The sequence below is a fragment of the Acinonyx jubatus genome, chromosome D1, assembly GCF_027475565.1.
Source record: "Acinonyx jubatus isolate Ajub_Pintada_27869175 chromosome D1, VMU_Ajub_asm_v1.0, whole genome shotgun sequence".
NCBI classification, from domain to species: Eukaryota; Metazoa; Chordata; class Mammalia; order Carnivora; family Felidae; genus Acinonyx; species Acinonyx jubatus.
The window spans coordinates 108869081-108881893 of record NC_069390.1 but is presented as its reverse complement, the minus strand read 5'-3'; the positions used below and the strand labels follow the sequence as shown (position 1 = coordinate 108881893).

At 37.0% G+C, this 12813-nt stretch overlaps 2 long non-coding RNA genes across 3 annotated transcripts in view; one reads left to right on the top strand and one right to left on the bottom strand.

The window, feature by feature from the left end:
* Positions 1 to 12813, bottom strand: part of LOC113597250 (uncharacterized) — a 209491-nt gene that overhangs the window by 25377 nt on the left and 171301 nt on the right. The gene's annotated exons all lie outside the window — the stretch shown is intronic.
* Positions 1 to 12813, top strand: part of LOC113597251 (uncharacterized) — a 60160-nt gene that overhangs the window by 4360 nt on the left and 42987 nt on the right. The gene's annotated exons all lie outside the window — the stretch shown is intronic.

Sequence of the window (12813 nt, the reverse complement as noted above, 5' to 3'; positions counted from 1 at the left end):
GAAGTAGGCCTGATTACTATAAAATTCCCTCTTACTGCTTTTGCTGTATGTTAAAGATGTTGGACTGTTGCATTTTCATTTTCATTTGTCTCCAGGTGTTTGTTGATTTCTTCTTTGATTTCTTGGTTGACACTTTCATTGTTGAGTAGCATTTTGTTTATCCTCCACATGTTGGTGTGCTTCTTCCAGATTTTTTTCTTATAATTGATTTCTAGTATCATATTGTTGTGGTTGGAAAACATACTTGATATGAGCTCAATATTTTTATATTTACTGAGACTTACTTTATGGCCTATCTGTTGTATCCTGGAGAATCCATGTGCACCTAAAAAGAATTTGTATTCTGCTCTTGGGGGATGGAATGTTCTGTATATTTGTCAGCTTCATCTGATATAATGTGTGTTTCAAAGCCACTCTTGTTGATATTATATCTGGATGATCTATCCATTGATGTAAGTGGGGTGTTAAAGCCCTCTACTACTATTGTATTACTGTCAGTTTCTGCTTATATCTGTTAATATTTGCTTTATGTATTTTGGTGTTTCTATGTTGTGTGCATAGATATTTACAATTGTTATATCCTCTTGATGTATTGTTCTATTTATCATTATATAGTGCGCTTCATTGTCTCTTGCTACACTGTTTGTTTTAAAGCCTATTTTGATATGAGAATTGCTACACTGGCCTTTTGTGCACTTTCATTTGCATAGTATATGTTTTTTTTTCTTATCTCTTCACCTTTAGTCTGTATGTGTTTCCAGGTTTGAAGTGAGATAGTTGTAGGCTGCATATAGATGGGTCTTGTTTTCTAATCCATTCAGTAATCCTATATGTTTTGATTGGAGTATGAAAACCATTTACATTTAAAGTAGTGATTAGTAGGTATATACTTATTTTCTGTTTTTTTTAATAGTTCTTCTCTGTTTCTTCTATGGATCTTTCCCCTTGTGGTTTGATGGCTTTGCTTAGTGTTATGCTTGACTTTCTATTTTTTTGTGTATAACTATTATAGCTTTTTGATCTGTTGTTACCATTGTGTTCATATATAACTTCTTTTTTGAATGTTTTTTAATGTTAATTTTTGAGACAGAGAAAGAGACAGAGTGCAAGTGGGGGAGGGGCAGAGAGAGAGGGAGACCCAGAATCTAAGGCAGGCCCCAGGCTCTGAGCTGTCAGCACAGAGCCTGACAGAAGGCTCAAACCCACGAACTATGAGATCATGACCTGAGCCGAAGTCAGATGTTTAACCAACTGAGCCACCCAGGCACTGCTGTGTTCATTATAACTTCTTAAGTATCTAGCAGTCTAAATTAAGTTGATAGTTTCTTAAGTTCAAACACATTGTAAGCACTAAATTTTTACTCACCCTCCATGTTTTATGTATATGATGTCACATTTTACATCTTTTCGTTTTGTGTATTTGGCTAATTTTTGTAGATACAATTGATTTTTACCACTTTTGTGTTTTAACCTCCATACTGACTTTATTAAGTGATTAATCTATTTTTTTTTACCATATGTTTGCTTTACCTGTGAAAATTTTCCCTTTCATAATTTTCTTATTTCTAATTATATACTTTCCTTTCAAGGAATTCTCTTTAAAACTTTACATAAGGCTGGTTTAAAGGTGATGAATCCTTTCACTTTTGTTTGGGAAACTATCTTTCCTTCTGTTCTGAATGATAGCCTTGCTGGATCGAGTATTCTTAGTGTAGTTTTGTTTTGTTTCTTTTCTTTTAGCACTTTGAGTATATCATGCCACTCGGTTCTGGCCTGCAAAGTTTCTGCTGACAAGTCAGCTGATGGCCTTGTGGAATTTCACTTGTATAGAACCTTTTCTTTTTTTATTGCATCTGTTAAGATTTTCTCTTTATCATTACTTATTACTCTTTTAATCATTATTTGTCATTTTGTGGGCCTCCTGGGATCTTTCTGCTTCCTGGACCTGGATGTCTGTTTCCTTTGCCAGGTTCAGGAAGTTTTCAGCTATTATTTCTTCTAATAAGTTTTTTTTTCCTTCTTTATCTCTTCTCCTTCTGAGATCCCTATACCGTGAATGTTATTACACTTGATATTGTTGAGTTCCCTTAACCTTTTCTCATTTATTGTTATTTCTTTTTCTTTTTGCTGTTCAGCTTGGATGCTTCCCATTACATTGTCTTCCAGATTGCTGATCCATTTTTCTGCATCCTCTCGTCTGCTATTGATTCTCTGTAGTATATTTTTTATTTTATTAATTGAATTCCTTATCTCTGAGAGGTTATTTTTTCTATTTTCTTCTTGTTGAAATTCTCACTTATTTCATCACTCTTTTCCAAAATCCACTGAATATCTTTATGACCATTGCTTTGATTTCTTTTTCAGGCATATTGCTTACCTCTGTTTCATCTAGTTTTTGTCAGTGGTAGTATCTTGTTCTTTCATCTGGTACCTATTCCTTCATCTCATTTTGCACGACTCTTTGTGTTTCTTTCTATGTATTATGTCAGCAGTGTCTCCTGGTCTTTAAAGTAGCGGCCTTGTGTAGAAGAGGGCATGTGGTGTCCTATAGTAATGTCCCCTGGTCACCAGAACCATTTGCTCCAGGAATGTCCCCTCTGTGGGCTGCATGCACGTCCCATTTTGGCTGAGCCATGATTATCTCTATCCCAGCCTGTTGCAAGACTAGGTTTGCTTGCTGTTGGTGTACTATTGGGTGGTGAATGTGGGGGGGGGGGGGTGGTTAGTTTCCTCAATGTTGAGAGGCCCGAGGCTGCTGTGGGCTCATTAGTGGGCAGGGTTAGAAGTCCAGCTGACTGTCTGCAGCTGGGCTTTGTGCCAGAACTGCAGGTACATCAAAGGGCAGGGCTTTCTCCCTGCAAGTCTCAGAGACTGTTATTGGTGAATGGGGCCAGTGGTCTACAGTTAGCATCTCTGCCACAGCTATTGGAACACCGAATGGCAGGGCTTACTCCCCAGCAGACAGCTAAGAGGCCAGGATGCTGGAACTGAGGGCACTGGGGTGTGTGGTTATCTTATGCCTTCCCCAGGGCAGGAGTCACTCTGGAGTGGTACTTGTCCCTGCTGGAGCTGCTTACAGGGTGTTGCAATGCAGGAGCTGCTTTGGAGTGATGTCCGCTAAGTTGAGTGGGTTGGATCAGTGTAGCCGGAAAGGAATGTGAAAGCTGGGTGCACAGGGCTAGCAAGGTAGTGGAGAGTGTTATCATTGGCTCCTGCAAGTTTCCAGCTACCTAGGATGGGGGAGGAGAAGAAAAATGATGCCCACCAGCGCTCTTCTTCCTCAAGAAATCTCTTGAAGATCTCTGCCCCTCCAGAACACATTCCAAGATTAGTAAATAAATCTCCTTCACATATAGCCAAGCTCTTTTAAACTGTTGCTTCTGTGGTGTTTCTCAGGGTTGAGTTACCACACTGAGTTTCCTACTGCCCTCTATGCTTGTGACATACCTTCCACTGATAGTCTTACTGGAAGTTTGGTTCCCAACTGTAGCTCCACTGCTCCTACCCTTTTCATTCCTCTCTGGGATTAGCTGTGGAGGGTCTGCTCTGCCAGTCTTCAGGCTGTTTCCAGAGTCAGTTGTGCAGACGTAGCCATTATCTTAGCGTGTCCTTGGGCTGAGGGGAGCTCAGGGTCCTCTTACTTTGCCATCTTCTCTGAATTTCCCTTGGGTTTTAAAGTGTATCTAAAACAAACACCCTGAGACAGAAAATGTGAATATATAGATAATAATAAACAAAATGGTGATATTTTGAACCTTTTGATATATCTGTAGAGAGAGGTTAGTCTTTTAGATGAAAGATATATATGCATGTTTCTGAGGTGATGAGAAAGGGAACTGAAATTTCAAATATAAACTCAAAAGAAAGTTGCATAAGAACTACCTGTCATTTAAAGGGTATTTATATAAGGGTTTTGCCTCTTTTAAATTTCTTCCATTTTTTTTTCTAACACAATTCTGGGCATACTACAGATGATTTGACAGTTTCCATCTTAAAATTTTTCTATTTTAAAAAATGACATGTAAAGAATGGATTAACTGTTTGAGGAGTTCGTGCCCTGAGCTGAGACAGGATAGATGTAGCTGGCTTTGTTTATGCATAAGCAGTAAAGGAAACCTTGCAAGCCACACAGGATCTGTGCCTTTGGGTGCTGTTTCCATCATCATCTTTTTCACATTGAGTTTGTGATGATCCTCGGTGGTCAATAAGGTCTTCAGGCTTGAATCATTTCAACCAAAACATTTTATTCTGTTATTGTCTACCTCCATCCCCCCCACCAAAGAAAACAAGTGGAGCCATGGTCAGACACATTGAGCTGCCATATGGATAGATTCTAAAAGATATTTTTTCTGATTGGGCCCAAATCCTGTCATTCTTACTAATACTTTACGCAAATATTTTTACTTTTATTCTATTTTACAAAAAAAACCCTTTCCTTCCTCTTTCCCCACATTTCTTCCTCCTTCCCTTCTTTCAACAAACATTTGTTGAGAACCTCCTACATTCCAAGCAGTATGATAGGCACTAACATTATAAGGATAAACAGCATAAAAACCATCTCTACCCTCAGGGACAAGATCAGAGACTAGATGATAAATGTACCTGAGCAAAACAAATTAATTTAAACAGACTAGTGCTGAGGCGAAGAAACCCCAATTAGAGTGTTGGAGCAAGAGGAGTGGGCTAAAACGAAACCGGTACATCATGTTAAGAGGTTTCAGCCTGGAGCGCCTGGGTGGCTCAGTCGGTTGGGCGTCCGAGTTCAGCTCAGGTCGTGATCTCGCGTCTGTGAGTTCGAGCCCGCGTCGGGCTCTGTGCTGACAGCTCAGAGCCTGGAGCCTGTTTCAGATTCTGTGTCTCCCTCTCCCTCTGACCTTCCCCCATTCATGCTCTGTCTCTCTCTGTCTCAAAAATGAATAAATGTTAAAAAAAAATTAAAAAAAAAAAGGTTTCAGCCTAACACCAAGTGCGAGGAAGTATATTTAAGTCTTTTAAGCAGAAGAGTGACTAGACCAGATTTGTGCTTTAAAAATGACGACGACTCTTATGTGGATCCTGAGAAACTTAACAGGAACCCATGGGGGAGGGAGGGAAAAAAAAAAGAGGTTAGAGTGGGAGAGAGCCAAAGCATAAGAGACTCTTAAAAAATGAGAACAAACTGAGGGCTGATGGGGGCTGGGAGATGGGTATTGAAGAGGGCATCTTTTGGGATGAGCACTGGGTGTTGTATGGAAATCAATTTGACAATAAATTTCATATATTGAAAAAATAAAAACAATGACGAAGATGGTGGAAAGGAGAACAGATCAGGTGGTACATAGGGGCAGTACTCCATTGATTGAAAGCGGGTAATCCTACCCCCATTTCACTGCTGGGAGCACAGCTTAGTTATACTGTGGACTCCTAACCTTTGGCTATTTCACCCTGCCTTCCCAAGCTTCAGAAGAGCAGGTGGTCTTACTGACCTTTGACATCCATGTAAATCTGGGATACCATTAAAAACACTGTACCTGGGGTCCTGGCAATGATCTCAGTATGACTGGGTTTTCAGAGTCTGGATCAGTTGGTTTAGCCTGTGCCACTCCGCACAGTTGACTCATGTCCGACTGTTGTGTTCTACACTGCACAAGGTGATTTATGAACCCACAAGTGTGGAGTGTACCTCCCCTTTCCTAGGACACTGAAAGTGAAACACAAGGATTGAATTCTCAGGATCATTCCCTACAAGGAGGCAAAATTGCACTTTTTAGAGCAAATAGGAACTTGTGATATAAAACTCAAAGTTTAGCTCATGAGAGCTTGAAGTTTCTAGTTTTCTTTCCTGAATTCAATCCTGTAGAATGCTCTGTCTGGTTATCTGGAAATCTTCAGAGAGGTTTATGTTCACTTTGCTTTTAGTAAGACTATATGATCATCATAAACATGTGTGAACCATTTGCATATTATGATGAACTGAAATAATTTTCTGAATTATTCATTACAAACACATTTTGCCCAAAATAGTAGTTTTCTGAAATCACTGAACTTTTACAAATATTTTGAAGTACTAAAAGTTAAAAGGGATAATACTCATGACCCCACCACTTGTTTAATACTTTATTTGCCTCAGATATTACTTAATAAAATACAACTTTCCCTTTGGAATTTTCACTCCCTTTCATTGTGACAAACACCACCATGAACTTGATATATTTCAAAGTTCACTGTTTTATACATTAAATTTCTCAAAAATATCCATAAACAACAGAATTTTATATATTTTTATTTGCATGAGTGATAACACAGTATATGAAAATTTCTCAAACATTGGTTTTTATTTAAAAATGTCCTATATCTAAGATCGATACATGATGGAACATAAGCGCTAGTTCATCTGTTGCAACATTCCATTGTATGACTACACTATATTTTAATACTTATTCATCTGCTCCTCTATTGATCAACACCTAATTGTTTTTTCCTAGTTGTTAACTATGACAAAGTGTGTTCCTATGAACATTATGTACCTGTAATTACTTAACTCACTTGACATTTCATGTCATATAAATTGAGTGTCTTATACATATAAGAGTTCGAATTAGAGTACTTCCCAATTTTATAGACATAAGGAATAACACTTTAAAAATCAGAGCTACAAGGTCTATATGGTAACCTTCACTTTTTTAGACTCTTAATGTGTGAGTCATCTTGTTGCATACAGTAATGGCCAAGAACCATTCCTTCCTCACCTAGAGCAGTTTATTGCTTGTTTTAGTTCTGGAAAAAAAGGTAGCCAATGAGTTTTTTAAGTTTTCCATATTTGATGTTTTCCCCCTTTTCCTCTAATAAATGTGAAGCTTATACTCATCTTTATTCCCACTCATCCCAGTTTTGAAATAATGCACACATGATAAACACTTGTCTTTTACCATTATGTTACTGATCTTTGGAACTAAAATAATTGATTATATTTAGGATAGTGGAAGAAAATTTTGAGATGGCTTGAATTATCAAATGATTTGCCTGAGCAAAATCCATTTCCTTGCTAATTGCAAACTAAAAATGTGCAAAGACTCTTTAATTACTGCGATAGAAGTTTTCCTTAACCTTCAAACATTTTTCTTATTTTACAGTTGATCTACTTCTGGGCTTTTCAAAATACCTATTTTTCATTCACTATCAAAGTCCCCTTCTGCTAAAACCCAGTTACCTACTAACTCCTGCTCATGTTAGGGGATCTACAGTGGACAAGATGAGGTAGTGGTTGAGTGTACAAATTCCACTATCAGAGTGCCTATGTTGGAATCCAGGCTCTAAATATCTGTATACAGTTTAGCAACTTAATTGCTTTGGATCCAGTCTTCTCATCTTAAAGATGGGTACCTATTCCTGATGATTATCATTGGGATTAAACGTGTTGTTTATAAATCTCCCAATACTTGGAACACAGTTGGAATTCATTTATTGCTTCATCCCATTCTTTTTTTGAAATTAAAGTATTGTTGACACACAATGCTAGATTAGTTTCAGGTGTACAGCTTAGTGACTCAACAAGTCTATACCTTGCTTCCCCTCTGGCAATTACTAGTTTGTTCTCCGTATTTATGGGCTATTTTTGCTTTTTTTTATTTGCTGTCTTCTTAGATTCTATGTTTAAGTGAAATCATACGGTATTTGTCTTTCTCTGTCTTATTTCCCTCAGCATCATACCCTCCAAGTCTATCCATGTTGTTGTAAATGGCAAGAGCTTATTATTATTGTTGTTATTATTATTTTGGTGGCAGAATACTATTCAGTTGTATATATACCACATCCTCTTTATCCATTCACCTATGAATGGACACTTGAGTTGGTGCCATACATTAGCTATTGTGAATATTGCTGCCATAAACATGGGGGTGCATATATCTTCTGGAATTAGTATTTTTATTTTCTTTGGATAAACACCCAATAGTGGGATTAATGGATTCATATGGTTTTTCTGGTTTTAATTTTTGAGGGACCTCCATACTGTTTACCACAGCGGTTACACCAACTTACATTCCCACCAATAGTGCATGAGGGTTCTCTTTTTCTTAACACCCTCACAAACACTTGCTATTATTTTGTCTTTTTGATAGTAGCCATTATGACAGGTGTGAGGTGGTATTTCATTGTGGTTTTGATTTACATCTGCCTGATGATGAGTGACGTTGAGCATCTTTTCATGCGTCTGTTGGCCATACCTGTGTATCTTCTTGGAAGAATGTCCAGTCAGGTCCTCTGCCCAGTTTTTAAATCAGATTTTTTGTTTTTGTGTTTATTTGTATAAGTTCTTTATTTTGGCTCTTAACCCCTTATCAGATATATCATTTGAAAACACATTCTCCCAGGGAGTAGGTTGACTTTTTCACTGTGCAAAATCTTATTTTGGTGGAGTCCCAATACTTTATTTTTGATTTTTGTCTTCCTTGACTGAGGAAACATATCTAGAAAACTGTTGCTAAGGTTGATGTCAAAGAGATTAATACCTGCATTTTCTTCTAAATTTTTATGGATTTGGGCCTCACATTTAAGTCTTCAGTCAACTGTGAGTTTATTTTTATGTATGGTGTAAGAAAGTGGTCCAGTTTTCCCAGCACTATTTATTGAAGAAACTGTCTTCACCCCATTGTGTATACTTGCCTTCTTTGTTGTAGATCATTTAACCATTTATGTATGGGTGTGTTCCTGGAGTCTCTATCCTGTTTCATCTGATCTGATTTTCGTGCCAGTACCATCCTGTTTTGATTACTATAGCTTTGTAGTATATCTTAAAATCTGTGATTGTGATACCTCTACCTTTGTTCTTTTTCAGCATGTTTTGGGTTATTCAAAGTCTTTTGTGGTTCCATACATATTTTAGGATAATTTGTTGTAGTTTTGTGAAACATGCTACTGGTATTTTGATAGGGATTATATCGAATGTTTAGATTGCTTTGGGTAGTGTGGACATTTTAACATTAATTCTTCCACTCCATGAGCATTTAATTTTTTTGTGCTTTGTTGAATTTCTTTCATCATTTTTTAAAATAATTTTCAGAATATAGGTTTTTAACCTCCTTAGTTCAGTTTATTCCTAGGTATTTTATTCTTTTTGTGCAAATGTAAAGGTAATTGTCTTCTTAATTTCTCTTTCTACTACTTTGTTATTAGTGTATAGAAATGCAGCTGATTTCTGTGTTAATTTTATATCTTGCCTCTGTATTGATTTCACTTGTCAGTTCTAATAGTTTTTGGTGCTGTCTTTAGGGTTTTCTATATAGTATCATGTCATTTATAATAGTGACAGTTTTACTTCTTCCTTACCAATCTGGGTGAGTTTTAGTTCTTTTTCTTGCCTGATTGTTTCATTAGGACTTCAATTACTACACTGAGTAAAACTGGCAAGAATGGACATCCTTGTGTTGTTCCTGATCTTAGAGGAAAAGCTGTTAGTTTTTCACCATTGAGTGTGATATTAGCTGTGGGTTTTTCGTATATGACCTTTATTATGTTGAAGTATGTTCCCTCTAAACCTACTTTGTTGAGTTTTATCATGAAAGGATGCAGAATTTTATTAAATGTTTTTTCTATATCTACTAAAATGGGAATTCACTTTGTTACTGTGGTATTGATTGATTTGTGGATATTGAACCAACCATGCATCCCTAGAATAAATCCCACTTGATGGTGGTGAATGATCCTTTTAATGTATTGTTGAATGAGGCTTGCTAATACTTTGTCAAGGAGTTTTACATCTACATTCATTAGAGATATTGGGCTATAATTTTTTTTTTTTGTGGTGTCCTTGTCTGGTTTTAGTATTAGGGTAATGCTGCCCTTATACAATGTAGGTGGAAGTTTTCCTTCCTCTTCTATTTTCTTTTTAAAGAGGGAGTGAGCAAAAGAGAGAGAGCATGCATGTGAAAGTAGGGAAGGGGCAGAGGGAGAGGGAGAGAGAGAATCTTAAGCAGACTCCATGCCCAGTACAGAACACATTACAGGGTTCCATCTCATGATTGTGAGATCATGACCTGAGCCAAAATCAAGAGTCAGATGCTTAACCAACTGAATCACCCAGGTACCCCCATAGTCTTCTACTTTTTGGAATAGTTTGAGAAGAGTAGGTATTAACCCTTCTTCAAGTGTTAGGTAGAATTCATCTGTGAATCTATCTGGTCCTGGGCTGTGTTTTTTGTTTGTTGTGATTAGTAAGAAAATTGAATTGGTAATCAGTCTGTTCAGATTTTCTATTTTTTTCTGATTGAGTTTTTGGAGATTGTATGTATCTAGGATGTAAGTTGTCCAGTTTGTTGGCATATATTTTTTTGTGTTTAGTATCTTAAAATCCTTTGTGTTTCTGTGGTGTAGGTTGTTATTTTACCTCTTTTATTCTTGAGTTTCATTATTTTGACCCTCTGTTTTACTTGATGAGTCTGGTTAAAGGCTTATCAATTTTGTTTATCTTTTCCAAGAATTAGCTCTTGGTTTTATTGATCTTTTCTTTTATTCTTCTTACTCTCTTTTTCCACTGTGATCTTTATTATTTCCTTCCTCCTATTAAATCTGGGGTTCATTTGTTCTTCTTTATATTATCCCTTTAGGTGTAAGGTTAGATTGAGATATTTCTTATTTCTTGAGGTAAGCCTATATCACTATTAACTTCCCTCTTAAAAGTGCTTTCACGTGTCCCAAAGATTTGGGACCATTGTGTTTTCACTTTCATTTGCCTCCATGTATTTTTAAATTTCCTCTTGGATTTCCTACTGACCTATCAGTTTTTAAACAGCATGTTGTTTAATCTCCATGTATTTGTGGTTTTTTCCTATTTTTTTCTTATAATTGTTTTCTAGTTTTATATCCTTGCAGTCAGAGAAGAAACTTGATATGATTTCAGTCTTCTTAAATTTATTGAGACTTGGATTGTGGATTAACATGCTGTCTATCCTGGAGAATGGCCCATGTGAACTTGAAAATAATTTACGTTCTGCTCTTTGTGGATAGAATGTTCCGCATATATCTGTCAAATCCATCTGGTGTAATGTGTCATTTAATGGCACTGTCTTCTTATTTATTTGCTGCATAGATGATGTATCCATTGATGTAAATGTGGTGTTAAAGTCCCCTACCATTTCTGGATTATGGTCAGTTTTTGTGTTTATATTTAGGTGCTGTCATGTTGGATGCATAGTTACCTATTTATTTTTAATTTTTTTTAATGTTTATTTATTTTTGAGAGAGACAGTGTGTGCATGGGGGGAGGGGCAGAGAGAGAGGGAGACACAGAGTCCCAAGCAGGCTCCAGGCTCTGAGCTGGCAGCACAGAGCCTGATACAAGGCTTGAACCCGTGAACCGTGAGATCATGACCTGAGCTGATGGGAGTGGGGGGCGGGGGTGATACTTAACCAACTGAGCCACCCAGGCGCACCCTGGGGGCATAGATATTTACATTTGTTATGGCCTCTTGTTGGACTGATCCTCTTATCATAATGTAGTACCTTTGTCTCTTGATACAGTTTTTGTTTTGAAGTCTATTTTGTCTGATATAAGTATTGCAATCCTGGGTATCTTGTTTTCTGTTCTTTTGTGTGTGTGTGTGTGTGTGTGTGTGTGTGATTTTGTTTTGTTTTGCTCCCACTTGCATGGTATGTATTTTTCCTTGTCTTCAAATTCAGTCTGTATGTAGTTTAGGTCTGAAGTGAGTTTGCTGTAGGTAGTATACAGATGGGTCTTGTTTCTTCATCCATTTTCTCATACTATGTGTTTTATTGGAGCATTTCAACCATTTACATTTAAAGTACTAATTGATAGGTATATACTTATTGGCATTTTGCTAATTGTTTTGTGGTTGTTTTGTAGTTCTTCTCTGTTCCTTTTTTCTTCTCTTGCTCTCTTTCCTTGCGACTGGTGGATGCTTTAGTGTTATGCTTGGCTTTATTTTGTCTATTTTAGGTTTTTGTTTCCTGGTAACTATGAAACTTATAACAGCCCAAGTATATAGGGTTCTACATTAAATATTGACGGTCACTTAAACTTGAACACATTCTAAAAGAACTTCCATTTTTACTACCAGCCTCCACATTTCATATATATGTTGTTCTATTTTAACCTTATTTTGTGAGTCCCTTTTTGATACAATTGATTTTACTACTTTTATTTTTAAACTTCATACTAGCTTTACAAATGATTGTTCTACTACCTTTACTGTGTTCACTTGTACTCATGAAATATTACCCTTTCATAATTTTCTTCTCATTATGGCCTTTTCTTTTAACATTGCTACTAACGCAGGCTTAGTGATGAAGTCCTTAATTTCTGTTTGCCTAGGAAACTATTTCTTCTTCTGTTCCGAATGATAATCTTACTATGTTGGGTGTAGGGGTGTTTGTTTTTTATTATTCAGCACTTGGAATATGTCCTACCTCTCCCTTCTGACCTGCAAAGTCTCCAGAATAATGAGGAGATTGCCGTATAGAGCATCTGTAGTACATAAGTAGTTGCCTTTCACCTGATGCCTTTAAATTCTCTTAGTGTTTCATGGTGTGGTTCTCCTTGGGTTCATCTTGTTTGGAACTCTTTGTGCTTCCTGGACCTGGTAGTCTGTACTAACCTTTTCCAGGTTAGGGAGGTTTTCAGTCTTTCTCTCTCTCTTTTCATGTTGGGACCTTCATAATGTGAATGTTTGTTTGCGTGCTGTCCAGAGAGCCTTTAACCTATTCTCACTTCTCCTTATTCCTCTTCCTTATTAGGTGTTTAGGTGCTTTCCATTAGCCTGTCTTCCAGATCACTGATCCATTCTTCTGCCTCTTCTAATATACAGTTGACCCCCTGTA